The sequence below is a fragment of the Somniosus microcephalus genome, chromosome 10, assembly GCF_052327205.1.
Source record: "Somniosus microcephalus isolate GS21.2 chromosome 10, FLI_Smic_1.0, whole genome shotgun sequence".
NCBI lineage: Eukaryota > Metazoa > Chordata > Chondrichthyes > Squaliformes > Somniosidae > Somniosus > Somniosus microcephalus.
The window spans coordinates 182,723,388-182,741,744 of NC_140996.1; the positions used below are offsets into that span (position 1 = coordinate 182,723,388).

General features: G+C 47.6%; 1 protein-coding gene across 2 annotated transcripts in view; it reads right to left on the reverse strand.

Annotated features, from left to right (window-relative positions):
* Positions 1–14,490, reverse strand: part of LOC147111909 (high affinity cationic amino acid transporter 1-like) — a 142,077-nt gene extending 127,587 nt beyond the window's left edge. For both annotated transcript variants that reach the window (XM_085999297.1, XM_085999295.1), the window contains exon 1: positions 14,292–14,490. The gene's annotated coding sequence lies outside the window, so the exon portion shown is untranslated. The remainder of the gene's footprint in view (positions 1–14,291) is intronic.
* Between the last annotated feature and the right edge of the window lie 3,867 nt (positions 14,491–18,357).

Genomic DNA, 18,357 nt, shown 5'->3' on the forward strand with positions numbered 1-18,357 from the left:
AAGGCGAGGGAGGGATGGAAATTGGAAGCAAAGTTGATTAAATTTTCCAGTTCGGGGCGAGAGCAGGAATTGGCACTGATGCCATCATCAATGTACTGGAAGAAGAGGTGTGGGAGGGGACCTGTGTAGGACTGGAACAAAGAATGTTCCACGTATCCCTTCAAAAGGCAGGTATAGTTTGGACCCACATGAGTTTCCATAGCAACACCTTTTATTTGGAGGAGTTAAAGGAGAAATTGTTCAAAGTAAGAACAAGTTCAGCCAGGCGGAGGAGTGTGGTGATGGATGGGGACGGTTGGGCCTCCTTTCAAGGAAGAAGTGATGGGCCCGCAGGTCATCCTGGTGGGGATGGAGGTGTACAGGCACTGGAGGTCCATGGTGAAAAGGAGACTGTTTGGGCCAGGAAACTGGAAACTGTTAAAGTGGTGGAGGGTGTCGAAGAGTCACGGATGTAGGTGGGAAGAGACTAAACAAGGGAAGAAAAAATAGTTGAGATAGGGAGAAATAAGTTCCGTGGGGCAAGAACAGACTGAAACGATGGGTCTACCAGGGCAGTCTTGTTTATAGATCTAGTGAATGAGGTAGAAGTGGGCTATGCGGGTCCACATAATTTAATGCTTTAAGCCTTGGTATCATTCTGATGAATCTACAGCTGTACTTCTCCAAGGCTAATATATCTTTTCTGAGGTTCAGTGCCAAAAACTGAACACAGAACTCCAGATGAACTCTGAGCAAGGATCCTTGCAACTGAAGCATCACTTCCTCACTGTTTTGTTCCAGCCCCCTTGAGGTAAAGATTCCTTTTTGACTACTTTTTATACCTGTGTACTCATTTTCACTGATTTGTGTACATGGCAACCTAAATCCCTTTGATCTTCCACTGCTCCTCACCATTAAGAAAATATTTTGCTTTGTTCTTCTCAGATCCAAAATGATGACCTCATGTTTTCCCATATTGAACTGCATCCGTATGGTGAAAAGTTGAGGCTCCAGTACAGATCCCTGGGGAACAGCACTTGTCACATCCTACCAATCAGAGAATCTTCCCTTTACCCCAACTCTTTGTCTCCTATCTCCCAAGCAATTATCAACCTATGTCACAAAGCTACCTCCAATTCTGTGCAATCTCATTTTTTTCTAATAATCCCTTGTTAGTAACCTTATCAAATACCTTCTGGAAGTCCATATAAACAACATCTATAGATATTCCCATATCCACCATGCTAGTGATCTCCTCAAAAAAAATCAACTAGATTAGTCAGACATGATCTACCGTCCACAAATGCATGCTGACTCTATTTGATCAGCTTATACTTGTCCCAAGTGCTCAGTCATTCTGTTTCTGATGATAGATTTTAGTAACTTCTCTACAGCTGATGTTAAACTGACGGATCTGTAGTCATCATGTTTCTCCCTCCCTCTCTTATTAAATAATGGAGTGACACTTGCAATTTTTCAATTCATAGGCGCAATTCTGGAATCTGGAGAGCTTTGGAAAACTATGACTAACGCATCTGCAATTTCCTCACCTATTTCTTTTAATACTCCAGGATGGAAACCATCAAGTCCTGTAGATTTGTCTATCTTAAGTACTGTTATTTTCTCTATTATAATTTTTATTTATTTATATTAAATCCACTAAGTTGCTCCCCTCAATTTATTTTTATGTTCCCTTCCACCGCTGGTATTTTGTCCTCTTTCTCTACTGTGAAAACGGATACAAAGTACTCATTTAACAAGTTTGCCAGGCCCTTATTGCCTATTATAGTCTTGCCTGCATCTGTCTTTAATGGGCCACGTTCCCCCATACCACTCTCTTTCTCTTAATATATTTACAATAACTTTTGCAGTCAGCTTCAATATCCCTTTCCAATTATTTTATTGCACTTTCAGCCTAACTCCCTCATAGATGCCTTTGCTACCTCCAGACTTGATTACTCAGTGGTCTTCTTGCTGGCTTCCCATCCGTCAATTCGTCCAAAACTCCGTTGCTTGTATCCTATGCTGCAACAAGGCCTTGCTGACCTACATTGGCTCCAGGTCTCCTTGTCTTTAAATCTTTCTCGGGTCTTGCCCCTCCCTATCTCTGAACCTCCTCCAGAGGAAGTTAGATAAGTACATGAGGGAAAAAGGAATAGAAGGATATGCTGATAGAGTTAGATGAAGTCGGGTGGGAGGAGGCGCGTGTGGAGCATAAACACCGGCATAGACCAGTTGGGCCAAATGGCCTGTTTCTGTGTTGTAAATTCTTTGTAATTCTATATTTAAACCGATCTGCCTGTCCACCTCTTTTCCCTCCCGTAGGACTTGCTTAAAAACCCACCAAGCTTTTGGTCACCCTTAACTACTCCTTCTTTGACTCAGTGTGCATTTTCTTTATGCATTTTTAAAGCATCTTAGAATGCTTTTCTACATTAAAGCAGGTATGTAAATGCAAGCAGCTGTTATAGCCTTCAGGTGTCAAAAGAGCTAACATTTTGAGGTGGTTAGCTTTTTTTAGTTTCGCATGGATGCACATAAAATTAATTTGAAGTGCATTGCTTGTCCTTATGTAGACAATTGCTGCAGTCATTTTGCACACAGTCATGAAATCTTTATCACCACTTAAACCTTTGGAACAGGCAGGGCCTCAGCTTCACATCTCACCTGAAGGATGATACCTTTGACAATGCAGTACTCCCTCAGTGCTGCACTGGAGCAGCACCTAGATTAGGTGCTCAAATCTCAAGTGAGGCTCAAAGCACAACGTTCTGACCCAGAGGCAATAACGCAACTGAGCCAAGCTGACACTGGTGGCAGAGCAAATGTTGAGATCTCTTTGTATTTGTTATCATCAGTATTTCAGAAAGTTGTGGCATAAAATTATTTTTGGTATATATTTTAAAACTTCCAATATGATTGTTCAGAATTTGGATTAAAACTTGTACTAGTTAGGCCTTCATGTTTTCTTTTCTCTCTTTGTAATGACACATTGCATAAAACAATTTTTCCCATTCATGTCTCCTTGGGTGTTTTATTGTGCACTGATCATTTCTGCGTTTGATCCTTATTCTCGTCTTCTTTTTACAATATATAATCTTTACAATTTATGACATTTATAACAAATACATGGATAGTTTCCATTGGATGTGGGAATCATTTTTCTTCAGTTATAGCATTAAACACAGTTTCAAATGATTTTCTTGGGCTAGAAAAATATTCGTCAAAAGTCTTTCCCACAGTTGTTATAAATAGAGTATATGTAGCAACAAAGGTTTGTGAAAATAGATGCTGTGTCGTGATAACTGTAAGTCATATGGTAAAGTATCTCCATTTGGCAGACGATTATGGCTCATTTTGAAGTTATCTGGTCATCTCGTTTTATATCATGATGACTAATTGTAACATACGTTCTCATTTTGCAATAATAGTAAATTATTACTATTAAGCAACGCCTCAATTTTAAAATTCTCATCCTTGTTCTCAAATCTTTCCATGGCCTCGCCCCTCCCATATCTCTGTAATCTCCTCCAACCCACAATCCCCCGAGATATCTACGCTCCTCTAATTCTGGCCTCTTGAGCATCCCTGATTTTAATCACTCAACCATTGGTGGCCGTGCCTTCAGCTGCCTAGAAACATAGAAACATAGAAGACAGGAGCAGGAGTAGGCCATTCGGCCCCTCGATCCCGCTCCGCCATTTAATGAGATCATGGCTGATCATCTAAATTCAGTACGATAGCAAAATACTGCGGATGCTGGAAATCCGAAATAACAACAGAAAATGCTGGAAAAACTCAGCAGGCCAGGCAACATCCGTGGAGAGAAAATAGAGTCAACGTTTCGAGTCAAACTCTTTGTCAAGACAAAGGCCTAGAAATTGGGTATAGCCCCGCTTGAGGCGTTAGAACTGGCGCTGTGCAAAGTTTATAGCCAGACGAAACTTATCGCTGCCTGGCGAGATATTGGGTTGCATCGCCCCCAAAGGGGATTGAGGCGCGAACTCAGACGTTGCACGGGGCTCCCAAGGCGCAAAAGTTCAGGCGCTACCCAATATCGGCGCGGACGGGCGCAGCGCAGGTGATCTCAATTACCGGAAACCACGAGATTTCCAGGCGCCGGCTGGCTCTTAAAGGGGTGGGTCAGTCAGCCTGAGCTGCCACACTCAACGCCCTGTAGGCCTCAGAATCGGCGCTCGCCCTTCTCTGGCGCAAGAAACTTGGTCAGGATGGAGAAGGTGAGACAGAGAGCAGAGCGCTTCAGCACTGAGGCTCTGGACCAGTTGGTGTCTGCAGTTGAACGCCGTCGAGATGTTCTGTATCCTGACAATGGCTAGAGGCCGAATCAAAAGGCTTACCGGCGATCTTGGAGGGAGGTTTCTCAGAGGGTCAACTCCAACAGCATGGCGACCAGGATCCCTGTTCAGTGCAGGAAGAAATTCAACGACCTCACTCGGGTCGTTAGGGTGAGTGCTGGTTATGCAAACTTCTGATTCCCTCCATCTGCACTTGACTTCAAGCACCCTGTTGCCATGATGCCCCAATGGCCATCTGTCAGCAAGCACCCATGGCCCTTTCTGGGCACACACATGGACATTTCACTCAAGGCCACGTGTAAGGGCTCTTGCACCATGGGGGGCATGCGATGATCTCTCAAGGCCACATGTAAGGGCTCTTGCACCATGGGGGGCATGCGATGATCTCTCAAGGCCACATGTAAGGGCTCTGGCACCATGGGGGGCATGCGATGATCTCTCAAGGCTTCATGTAAGGGCTCTTGCACCATGGGGGGCATGCGATGATCTCTCAAGGCCTCATGTAAGGGCTCTTGCACCATGGGGGGCATGCGATGATCTCTCAAGGCCTCATGTAAGGGCTCTTGCACCATGGGGGTCATGAGATGATCTCTCAAGGCCTCATGTAAGGGCTCTTGCACCATGGGGGGCATGCGATGATCTCTCAAGGCCTCATGTAAGGGCTCTTGCACCATGGGGGGCATGAGATGATCTCTCAAGGCATCATGTTACAGAACTTCCCCTTCTTTCCCCTGCAGTCCAAGCTGGCGGCGAGGCAAAAGGACCAGACTCGAACCGGTGGCGGGCCTCCACAAGTCGTCACTCTGACGGATCTCGAGGAGAGAGTGCACCAGATTCTTGGAGGACATCTGTCTGGTCCTGTTACCACTGCAGCTGCCGACCCCATTTCCGACAGCGAGGGTAAGGCTCTCTCCTTTTTCAGCTGTTTCCTTCCACTTGGTCCCCCCGCCAGCATGCTTCCTCAGTGTGCAGCCATGTCAGAGCCTTGCCGCAATCTGGCATGCCTTTCCGCCAACCTGTCCTTTTGCTAAAGCCACTCTTCCACCTCTCTGCTTTCAGATGATGCATCACCAACTCGGGCTCAACGCCCTGAAGCTGCCAGTGCCAGTGCCTCCGGAGGCGAGGATCAGGAGAAAGCCGGACCATCCGTTCCAATCTCAGGGGAGCATACACATCTACAGACTGGGGATAGTAGTTCCCTGGAGGGGAGGGGGGGGCTCTGAGGATCAGCCAGTTGCCAGAACAAGCGGCATGCAGCAACGCAAGGGGGGTAGGCAAGTTCGGCCACCATCTCCCCGGAGGGCAAGGCAGGTAGTGATGACTGCTGCACAGAGTGCAGAGGAGGTGCGTTGCCTGGCTGAAATGAGCACCCAGGCCCGGCTCAGGCACACTGAGCTGATGGCTGCAGTGGGGAGGATGCCTCAGTCAATAGATACACTGGCAAAGAGTGTGTTGGACTTCGGGGCAACAATGGAGAGGACTCTCCAGGGCTTCGGGGCAACAATGGACAGGACTCTCCAGGGCTTCGGGGAAACAATGGACAGGACTCTCGAGGGCTTCGGGGCAACAATGGAGAGGACTATCCAGGGCTTCGGGCCATCAATGGAGAGGACTCTCGAGGGCTTCGGGGCAACAATGGAGAGGACTGTCCAGGGCTTCGGGCCAACAATGGAGAGGACTGTGCAGGGCTTCGAGGCTGCTATGGAAAGGACTGTTCAGGGCTTCGGACAATCCCTGGAAAGGTCTGTCCAGGGCTTGTCCGAGGCAGTGGAGCTGTCGGCACCGGCCTTGTCCGAAGCAATGGAAAGAACTGTCCAGGGCTTCTCCGAAGCACTGGCACCTGGCTCACAGGTCCTCACTGCTGCCACGCAATCACTTGCCGGCCTCGTCCACACCCAGATTGAGGCAATGCGAACTCTCACTGCAGCCACCCTATCTGCATCAGCTAGGATCACCCCGGGCCCTTCCAGTCCCATACAAGGCCAGGAATCAGTGGAGCATGCGATTGTGGCGGATGAGCCGAGCCGGTCCCCTCAGAGAGCCAGTGTGCCGTCCAACCATGGTGCAGGTGTCCTCTCTCGGCAGGTGACCATTGCACATGCCAGCGCTGGTACGTCTGCAGTGCAGCTGCCACCACCTGCAGGGCACACTGCTTCCAGCCATGCTCAGATCAAGCATCCTACGTCCGCACCCTCCAAGCCCAGAGGTCGACCAGGCCGTCCCTCAGGGGCTTCTGTGCTTCCACACAGTCAGCAGGCATCCCCCAGCCTTCACCCCGCCACTGGGGTTCAATTATGTAGGAGCAGCAGGGAGGGAAGGGGCTGGCCGCGAAAGAGAAGTCGTTCTCCATCAAGGGGCCAGCAGTAGAGGGAGGTGCTGAGACGTTTCTTTGGCCAAATTCAAGGACACCCTCACCTGTTGTAATTGTTGGAAATGGTTTGTTTAGTTTTGCGGCTTTGCCGAAGAGTTAACTGTTATTTTGTTAGTTATGGTTTCTGTTGACATGACGTTGTTTTGCTGTAATGAAAGACTTTTGTGACAATAAAGAGAAGTTTTAATGTGCTATGGCGCACGTGACTAATTACAGTGATGCTGGCCTTCAGAGGCTTTCAAACATCCAAAGTGCGCAGGAATAAAGACACTCATCATTCCGCCAGAGGGGCCTCGATACGAGTCCTGATGAGCCTCTGACGGATGGCCCTTCCACTTTCAGGAGCCCTTCCATCTTCCTCCTCCTCCTCCTCCTCCTCCTCGTCCGCATGCTCCTCCTCCTCCTCCTCCGCCTGCTTCTCCAGGGTCAGAGGGAAGGTGATGAATTGACGCCTTCGCCTATAAAGGGCAGCTGTAACTTGCCGGATGCAACAGTGCACTGCAACCTGAGAGATATTCGCAATGTCCCCAATGGCTGACTGAAAGGAACAGTTGCCATAAAAATTGAGGGCAACAGTCAGTTTAACGGCCACCGACAGAGAGGTCCTGCACCGTAGACGCGGCTGCAGATCCTCAGCAAGCAGGTGGCACAGCTCAGTAACAACGTCCCTCCCGATTCGGAGCCTTTGAATACACTGCTCCTCCGACATGTCAAGGTATGACACCTGCTGCCTAAAGACCCTCGCAGCATACCCTTGGATTGGCCGACCTCCATTGCCCCTCCTCCTTCTGGCCAATCCCGGCCCTCTCTCTCGCCGTCTCTCTGCCCCTTCACAGTGTTCGGCCATGAGGCCGTCGCCCTCCAAAGCATCTCCCATTCCGATGCCAGTTGGTCAAAAGGCTGTTAGGTCTAGTGCTCCAACTGCTCCGGACAGGTTTGAGGGTCCCAAGTACTCTAATGCTAAATTCCAAAAACTCTGCTCCACAGTAGCTCACCAACTCTCTCCACCAATGATCGCAATGAACAGGCCAAGTGGCTGAAGCTTCTATACTAGAGCTGTCCCCTTTAAATAGCGCCCCCGACTCCGAGAAGGGCCTGCTAACGCTCCTTCGAACTGTCACTAATAGCGCTGGGCGTAAAGGCTCCGGGCGCCACCCAATATCCGCTCAGGCGCCCCTAAAAGGCATTGCACAATGAAATGACGTCATGATCTGCTTGCGCTCGCGGGCGCGCGCAAACACTTAGCGCAGGCGTTAAATGTATAGTCAATATGGGAGTTGTCGCTATCTTCATTGCGCCCGCCCCAAAATTAGGTAACGCCCCAATTCTCGGTCTCTTTAGGCGCTAACCGCTGGTGCAAACAACCGAATTTCTAGGCCAAAGAGTTTGACTCGAAACGTTGACTCTATTTTCTCTCCACGGATGTTGCCTGGCCTGCTGAGTGTTTCCAGCATTTTCTGTTGTTATATCTAAATTCAGTACCCTGTCCCTGCTTTCTCCCCATATCCCTTGATCCCTTTAGCCTCAAGATATATATCCAACTCCTCCTTGAAAATATTTAATGAATTGGCTTCAACTGCCCTGTGTGGCAGAGAATTCCACAGGTTCACCACTCTCTGGGTGAAGAAATTCCTCCTCATCTCAGTCCTAAATGGCTTACCCTTTATCCTTAGACTATGACCCCTGGTTCTGGACTCCCCGCTATCGGGAACATCCTTCCTGCATCTAGTCTGTCTAGTCCTGTTAGAATTTTGTAAGTTTCAATGAGATCCCCTCTCATTCTTCTAAACTCTAGCGAATATAAGCCTAATCGACCCAATCTCTCCTCATACGTCATTCCTGCCATCCCAGGTATCAGTCTGGTGAATCTTCGCTGCACTCCCTCCATGGCAAGAACATCCTTCCTCAGATAAGGTGACCAAAACTGCACACAATACTCAAGGTGTGGTCTCACAAAGGCCTTGTACAACTGTAGCAAGACATCCTTGCTCCTGTACTCGAATCTTCTCGCTATGAAGGCCAACATACCATTTGCCTTCTTAACTGCCTGCTGCACCTGCATGCTTACCTACAGCGACTGGTGCACAATGACACCCAGGTCTCGTTGCACTTCCCCTTTTCCCAATCTATTGCCGTTCAGATAATAATCTGTCTTCCTGTTTTTGCCACCGAAGTGGATAACCTCACATTTATCCACATTATACTGCATCTGCCATGCATCTGCCCAATCACCCAACCTGTCCAAATCATACTGGAGCTTCTCTGCATCGTCCTCACAGCACACACACCCACCCAGCTTTGTGTCGTCTGCAAACTTGGAGATATTACATCTAGTTCCCTCGTCTAGATCAGTTATATATATTGTGAATAGCTGGGGTCCTAGCACCGATCCCTTCAGTACCCCACTAGTCATTGGCTGCCACTCGGAAAAAGACCCGTTTATTCCAACTCTTTGCTTCCTGTCTGCCAACCAGTTCTCTATCCATGACAGTACCTTACCCCCAATCCCATGTGCTTTAACATTACACGCCAATCTCTTATGCGGGACCTTATCGAAAGCCTTCTGAAAGTCCAAATACACCACATCCACTGGTTCTCCTTTATCTATTCTACCAGTTACATCCTCAAAAGATTCCAGTAGATTAGTCAAGCATGATTTACCTTTTGTTATTCCATGTTGACATTGTCCGATCCTGTCACTGTTTTCCAAGTGCGCTGCTATTACATCTTTTATAATGGACTCTAGCATTTTCCACAATACCGATGTCAGGCTTACCGGTCTATAATTCCCTGTTTTCTCTCTACCACCCTTCTTAAATAGCGGGGTTACATTAGCTATCCTCCAATCCATGGGAACTGTTCCAGAGTCTATAGAATTTTGGAAGATGACCAGCAATGCATCTACTATTTCTAGGGCCACTTCCTTAAGTACCCTAGGATGTAGATTATCAGGCCCTGGGGATTTATCGGCCTTCAATCCCATCAATTTCCCTAACACCATTTCCCTACAAATACTGATTTCATTCAATTCCTCCCTCTCATTAGACTCTATGTTCCCCGACATCTCTGGGAGGTTATTTGTGTCCTCATTTGTGAAGACAGAACCAAAGTATGTATTTAATTGCTCTGCCATTTCTTTGTTCCCCATTATAAATTTCCCTGATTCTGACTGCAAGGGACCTACGCTTGACTTCACCAATCTTTTTCCCTTTACATATCTATAGAAGCTTTTCCAGCCAGTTTTTATGTTCCCTGCAAGCTTACTCTCATAATCTATTTTTCCTCTCTTAATTAATCCTTTTGTCCTCCTTTGCTGAATCCTAAACTGCTCCCAATCCTCAGGTTTGCTGCTTTTTCTGGCCAATTTATATGTCCTCTCCTTGGATCTTATGCTATCCCTAATTTCCCTTGTTAGCCACGGTTGAGTCAACTTTCTTGTTTTATTTTTATGCCAAACAGGGATGAACAAATTCTGTAGTTCATGTGATCTTTAAATGTTTGCCATTGCCTATCGACCATCAACCCTTTAATTAATGTTCCCCAATCCATCCTAGCCAACTCATGCCTCATACCATCGTAGTTTTCTTTATTTAAATTCAGGACCCTAGTCTCTGAGTCAACTACTTCACTCTCCATTTTAATGAAGAATTCTATCATATTATGATCACCCCTCCCCAAGGGGCCTCGCACAACAAGATTGCTAATTAATCCTTTCTCATTACATAATACCCAGTCTAAGATGGCCTGATCTCTAGTTGGTTCCTCAACATATTGGTCCAGGAAACCATCCTGTATACACTCCAGGAATTCCTCCTCCACAGTATTGTTACTAATTTGGTTAGCCCAATCTATATATAGATTAAAGTCACCCATGATAACTGCTATGCCCTTATTGCACGCGTCTCTAATTTCCCGTTTAATGCCATCCCCAACCTCCGCATTACTGTTTGGGGGTCTGTATACAACTTCCACTAACGTTTTCTGCCCCATGGTATTTCTCAGCTCTGCCCATACAGATTCCACATCATCAGAGCTAATATCATTCCTTACTATTGTGTTAATCTCCTCTTTAACCAGCAATGCTACCCCACCTCCTTTTCCTTTTTTCCTGTCCTTCTTGAATAGTGAATACCCCTGGATGTTGAATTCCCAGTCTTGGTCACCCTGGAGCCATGTCTCCATAATCCCAATCATACCATATCCGTTTACATCTATTTGCGCAGCTAATTCATCCACCTTATTACGAATGCTCCTCGCATTAAGACACAAAGCCTTCAGGCTTGATTTTTTAACACTCTTAGTCCTTTTAGAATTCTTATTTACTGTGGCCCTGTTTGATTTACACCCTTGATTTCTCTGCCTTCCACTTTTGCTTTTCTCCTTCCTGTCTTTTGTTTCTATCCTTGCTTCCCTTTCCTCTGTCTCCTTGCACAGGTTCCCAACCCCCTGCCATTTTAGTTTAAACCCTCCCCGACAGCACTAGCAAACACTCCCCCTAGGACATCAGTTCCCGTCCCGTCCAGGTGCAAACCATCCAGTTTGTACTGGTCCCACCTCCCCCAGAACTGGTTCCAATGTCCCAGGAATTTGAATCCCTCCCCCTTGCACCATTCCTCTAGCCACGTATTCATCTGAAATATCCTTCTATGTCTACTCTGACTAGCACGTGGCACTGGTAGCAATCCTGAGATTACTACCTTTGAGGTCCTATTTTTTAATTTACCTCTTAACTCCCTATATTCAGCTTTTAGGACCGCATCCCGTTTTTTACCTATATCGTTGGTACCTATATGCACCATGACAACTGGCCATTCACCCTCGCCCTCCAGAATGCCCTGCAGCTTTGACCCTTGCACCAGGGAGGCAACATACCATCCTGGAGTCTCGTTTGCGGCCGCAGAAATGCCTATCTATTCCCCTTACAATAGAATCCCCTATCACTGTAGCTCTCCCACTCTTTTTCCTCCCGTACTGTGCAGCAGGACCACCCATGGTGCCAGGAAGTTGGCTGCTGCTGTCATCCCCCGATAAGCCATCTCCCTCAACAATATCCAAAGTGGTATATCTGTTTGAAAGGGGGATGGCCACAGGGAACCCCTGTACTACCTGCCTGTGCCTACTATTCTGCCTGGTGGTCACCCATTCCCCTCCTGCCTGTGCAGCCTTTACCTGCGGTGTGACCAACTCCCTAAATGTGCTATCCACGATGTCCTCAGCATCGCAAATGCTCCAGTATGTATCCATTCGCAGCTCCAGCGCCGCAATGCGGTCTGTCAGTAGCTGCAGCTGGATACACTTCCCACACACATGGTCGTCAGGGACACAGGAAGCGTCCCTGATTTCCCACATAGCGCAGGAGGAGCATGCCACAGGGCCGAGCTGTCCTGCCATGACTTACCCTTTAATTAATTTAAATTAATTTTAATCAAATCAATACCACTAATTACACTACAATTAAATGATATGCTCAAGGGCCCTTGGTTACTCGCACTCCCGATACACAACAGAGACCTTAGAAACTATAACCACAAAAATTAAGATCTTCTAAATTTTATAATCTATTAATCTTAACTGTCAAACTATAGAGTAGTATAAATACTCACTTGGCCATACTCACCCAATCAGCTGCTTCCTCTTGCCCGCATCACTTTTTGAATCGTGACGTGGCTCAGGAATGCCGCCGCCGGTCTGTGAGATTGGTAAGCCTGTGTAAAAAAGCCCGCGAAAGTGAGTTTAAGTACTCACTGTACCGCCGCTCTCTGCTCCTCCCAACACTGGCCTCTGTAAAAAAGCCCGCGAAAGTGAGTTTAAGTACTCACTGTACCGCCGCTCTCTCCGCTCCCGACACTGGCCTCAATCAGCTCCCTCCCCTTGTGTTGACATCACTTTTGACTTCTGATGTCACTCTTTGAAAATTCTGCTGGTGCTGAGTTGGTACCACCGCCGCCGCCTCGCCGCTCCTCCCAGTTCCGCACTGCCGCTGCTGCTGCTGCTGCTGTGGCCTAGGCCCTAAGCTCTGGAATTTCCTCCCTAAACCTCTCCACCTCTCGACCTCTCTTTCCTCCTTTAAAACGCTCCTTAAAACCTACCTCTTTCAACAAGCTTTTGGTCATCTGCTCTAATTTCTACTTATGTGGCTCGGTGTAAAATTTTGTTTTATGACGTTCCTGTGAAGCGCCTTGGGACATTTTACTACATTAAAGACACTATATAAATACAAGCTGTTGTTGTTGTTATAAATTATTATTTCACACCAGTGAATGTAATGATTGTGCTACAGTTTTCTTCTTCTTAGGCAGTCCCTTGGAATCGAGGATGACTTGCTTCCACATTAAAAATGAGTTCGCAGGTGACTGATGAGTCCAATGCAGGACCTACAGTCTCTGTCACAGGTGCGGCAGACAGTGGTTGAAGGGGTGGGTGGGTGGGGTGCTTGGGTTGACGTGCGCTCCTTGCGCTGCCTGCGCTTGGCTTCCGCTTGCTCCCGGCGAAGAGACTCGAGGTGTTCGGTGCCTTCCCGGATGCTTCGCCTCCACTTTGAGCGGTCATGGGCCAGGGATTCCCAGGTGTCGTTGGGGATGTTACACTTTCTCAAGGAGGCTTTGAGGGCGTCCTTGAAGTGTTTCCTCTGCCCACCTGGGCCTCTCTTGCCGTGCCGGAGCTCTGAGTAGAGCGCTTGTTTTGGGAGCCTCGTATCGGGTATGCGGACAATGTGACCCGTCCATCGGAGCTGATCGAGCGTGGTCAAAGCTTCGATGCTGGGGATGTTGGCCTGAGCAAGAACACTGATGTTGGTGCGCCTATCCTGCCAATGGATTTGCAGGATCTTGCGGAGGCAGCATTGGTGGTACCTCTCCAGTGCTTTGAGGTGCCTGCTGTACATGGTCCGTGTCTCTGAGGCATACAGCAGGGCGGGTATCACTGCTGCTGTGTAGACCATGAGCTTAGTGCTGGGTTTGAGGTCCTGGTCTTCAAACACTCTCTTCCTACAGTATTCAAATAGTGACAAATCATTCCTAGTGGGTCGAGTATTCAAATGCCCTAACAGTAATCTGCCTGTATCTATAGGAACAGTACTGCTCACCTTCTGCCTACTTTAAAATTATTTTTATAATAATATATTTAGATATTTACCTCCATATTGATGGTCTTCTAAAGACTTGTTTCTACGCTCATTTTATGCAGTTTTTACCATGAGAGTCGAGGAAAAGCTTTTCAAATGCAGAAACGTTACCCATGTGCTATACCATTATAAAATACTTTGTAAACCATTCATAATGTTTTTCTATTATATAATCTGAGATATCTAAAAATATTTTAAAATTAAATCAACATATATTTGATAATACAATCAGTTGATTCAAATTATTGCATTTGTCCTAGTTCCACAGCTAATTTAGATACTAACATTTTTCTCAGTTGTGTATGAAGGTTACCATGGAAGGGGAGGCATTGTTACTGTGAATGTGTACCCCCGCCAACTCTTTATTCATTGTCAATGTCAGCTAATAGCTTAAAGCATTGCTCCTGACTAGTTATTACTTGAATACTGTACCATATTTATAATGCTATGAACCATGATAGTAATTTATTATATGCATTCAAATAGTTCATAAATTACTTACATGAATGGTGGCTTCTCTTACTCAGACAAGAGACAAGGCTGAAGAGTTTGCAAACATCTTCAGCCAGAAGTGCCGAGTGGATGATCCATATCGGCCTCCTCCTGAGGTCCCCACCATCACAGAAGCCAGTCCTCAGCCAATTTGATTCACTCCATGTGATATCAAGAAACGGCTGAGCGCATTGGATACAGCAAAGGCTATGGGCCCCGACAACATCCCGGCTATCGTGCTGAACACTTGTGCTCCAGAAATAGCCGCGCCTCGAGCCAAGCTGTTCCAGTACAGCTACAACACTGGCATCTAGCCGACAGTGTGGAAAACTGCCCAGGTATGTCCTGTCCACAAATAGCAGGACAAATTGAACCCGGCCAATTACCGCCCCATCAGTCTACTCTCAATCATCAGCAAAGTGATGGAAGGTGTCATCGACAGTGCTATCAAGAGGCACTTACTCACCAATAACCTGCTCACTGATGCCCAGTTTGGGTTCCGCCAAGACCACTCAGCTCCCAACCTCATTACAGCTTTGGTCCAAACATGGACAAAGGAGCTGAATTCCAGTGAGGTGAGAGTGACTGCCCTTGACATCAAGGCAGCATTTGACCGAGTGTGGCATCAAGGAGCCCTAGTAAAATTGAAGTCAATGGGAATTGGGGGGGAAAATGCTCCACTGGCTGGAGTCATACCTAGCACAAAGGAAGATGGTTGTGGTGGTTGGAGGTCAATCATCGCAGCCCCAGGACATCGCTGCAGGAGTTCCTCAGGGCAGTGTCCTAGGCCCAACCATCTTCAGCTGCTTCATCAATGACCTTCCCTCCAAAATAAGGTCAGAAATGGTGATGTTCGCTGATGACTGCACAGTGTTCAGCGCCATTCACAACTCCTCAGGTAATGAAGCAGTCCATGCCCACATGCAACAAGACCTGGACTTGGGCTGATAAGTGGCAGGTAACATTTGCGCCACAGAAGTGCCAGGCAATGACTATCTCCAACAAGCGAGAGTCTAACCACTGCCCCTTGACATTCAATGGCATTACCATCGCCGAATCCCCCACCATCAACATCCTGGGGGTCACCATTGACCAGAAACTTAACTGGACCAGTCACATAAATACTGTGGCAACAAGAGCAGGTCAGAGGCTGGGTATTCTGCAGCGAGTGCCTCACCTCCTGACTCCCCAAAGCCTTTCCACCATCTACAAGGCACAAGTAAGGAGTGTGATGGAATACTCTCCACTTTCCTGGATGAGTGCAGCTCCAACAACACTCAAGAAGCTCGACACCATACAGGACAAAGCAGCCCACTTGATTGGCACCCCATCTACCACCTTAAACATTCACTCCCTCCACCACTGGCGTACCGTGGCTGCAGTGTGTACCATCTACAAGATGCACTGCAGCAACTCGCCAAGGCTTCTTCGGCAGCACTTCCCAAACAGCGACCTCTTCCACCTAGAAGGACAAGGGCAGCAGGTGCATGGGAACACTGACATGAATCTTGTCATTCATGTGGAAATGATTTATGAAATAATACTGGGCGGCCTGCTGGTGGCGCTGTCTAGGGAGAGTATAAATACTCGGGCATGGGCCCAGCTTGCTCAGGACATTCTTTTACAGGAACTAGTAAAGGACACAACTAGATCTCCATGTTGTAAAACAGTTGATTAAAGCTTTGTTTAATGCTTAGACCAAGTGCCTAGTAGTTTTCTTAAGTCAAATACCACCACCTCCAAGTTCCCCTCCAGGTCACACACCATCCTGACTTGGAAATATATTGCCGATCCTTCATCGTCGCTGGGTGAAAATCCTGGAACTCCCGCCTAACAGCACTGTGGGAGTACCTTCACCACACGGACTGCAGCAGTTCAAGAAGGCGGCTCACCGCCACTTTCTCGAGGGCAATTAGGGATGGGCAATAAATGCTGGCCTTGCCAACGACGTCCACATCCCATAAACGAATTTTAAAAATAGGGAAAGGGGGCGGAAGGAAAGAACAAAAGGGAAGGACTGTGATAAGATGGAAGGCAGGAGTATTTAAATGACAAAAGGGATGACGGTGCAAGTCAAAAGGGGGTGGAAATGGGACAAGTAAAAAAATAGATAGGTCCAGAGGAGGTGGAAATGGCAATAGCAGAATCAATACCAACAGATCTGAAATTGTTGAACTCAGTGTTGAGTTCGGAAGGCTGCAAAGTGCCTAATTAAAAGATGAGGTGCTGTCCTAGCTATGCCTGCTTATTGTGGTATATGTGGAACATTCTTTGTTCCAGTCCCACTCAGGTCTCCTCCCACACCTCTTTTTCCAGTACATTGATGACTATATCGGTGCCGTTTCCTGCTCTTGCCCCAAACTTCGTTGAGCTTCATTAGAACAGTGTAGGAGGCCAAGGACAGAGAGGTCAGAGTGGGAGTGGGGCGGAGAATTGAAAGGTAGGTGGAAGGGTAATCAAAGTAGCTGTGGGAATCAGTCAACTTATAGTAGAAACAAAGGGTTTTCACCCGAAACGTTGACTCTATTTTCTCTCCACGGATGTTGCCTGGCCTGCTGAGTTTTTCCAGCATTTTCTGTTGTTATTTCGGATTCCCAGCATCTGCAGTATTTTGCTATCCAACTTATAGTAGATATTGGTTGACAGCCTATACCCAGAAATGGAGATAGAGAAGTCGAGGAAGGGAAGGCAAGAATCGGTGAGGGATCATGTGAAGGTGAGGGAAGGGTAGAAATTAGAAGCAAAGTTGATGAAGTTTTCCAGTTCGGGGCAAAAGCAGGAAACGGCACCAATACAGTCATCAATGTACCAGAAAAAGAGGTGTGGGAGGACCGTGTCCGTTCCATTTCCCGCACTTCTGCTCTCACCCCTTCTCCCTCCCAGAACCACGATAGGGTTCCCCTTGTCCTCACCTTTCACCCCACCAGCCTCCACATTCGATGGATCATCCTCCGCCATTTCCGCCACCTCCAACGTGATCCCACCACCAAACGCATCTTCCCCTCACCTCCCCTTTCAGCATTCCAAAGTGACAGCTCCCTCTGCAACACCCTGGTCCACTCCTCAATCATCCCCAACAGCCCCTCCCCTCCCCACGGCACCTTCCCGTGCAAGCGCAGGAGCTGCAACACCTGCCCTTTTACCTCCTCTTTTCCAACTGTCCAGGGCCCCAAACACCCCTTCCTGGTGAAACAGCAATTTACTTGTACTTCTTGCAATTTAGTGTACTGTATTCACTGCTCACGATGCAGTCTCCTCTACATTGGGGAGACCAAACACAGATTGGGTGACCGCTTTGTGGAACACCTCCGTTCAGTCCTTAAGGGTGACCCCGAGCTTCCGGTCGCCTGTCACTTTAATTCTCCGCTCCACTCCCACTCAGACCTCACCATCCTCGGCCTCTTACACTGTCCCAATGAAGCTCAACGTAAGCTCGAGGAACAGCACCACATCTTTCGATTAGGCACTTTACAGCCTTCTGGACTCAACATTGAGTTCAACAATTTCAGACTATAACCCCTCCATTTTTTCAGGTGGCAGCAGTTGATCATTCTGCCATCCCCATTTGCAACATTTATCTCTCCTGAGTTCAATCCTAGCACAGACTGTGCCTTTAATTCCTTCCTCCCCTCCCCCCTCCTTTTCCCTGCCTCTGCACCTGCTTAAAACCTGTTACATCTCCAACTTTTACCAGTTCGAATGAAGGGTCACAGATCTGAAAGGTTAACTCTGTTTCTCTCCACAGATGCTGCCTGGCCTGCTGAGTGTTGCCAGCATTTTCTGTTGTTATTTCAGATTTCCAGCATCCGCAGTATTTTGCTATTGTGTAGGGTTGGGAGGAGGCCTGAGTAGGACTGGAACAAAGAATGTTTCAGATATCCCACAAAAATGCAGGCTGTATGGGTTCCACGGCAGCCCGCTCCCTGGTGGTCCAGGTTAGGCCCCACAGAGTTGTGGGTTTGGGCCCTCCCCTATAATGAGGGGAGGAGCCGTTCCATGCAGCAGCGCTACGTGGCCCAGTACGTAGCACTGCAGAATGCACTGCCCCAATATTTGGGGTTAGTGCTCGACGAAGG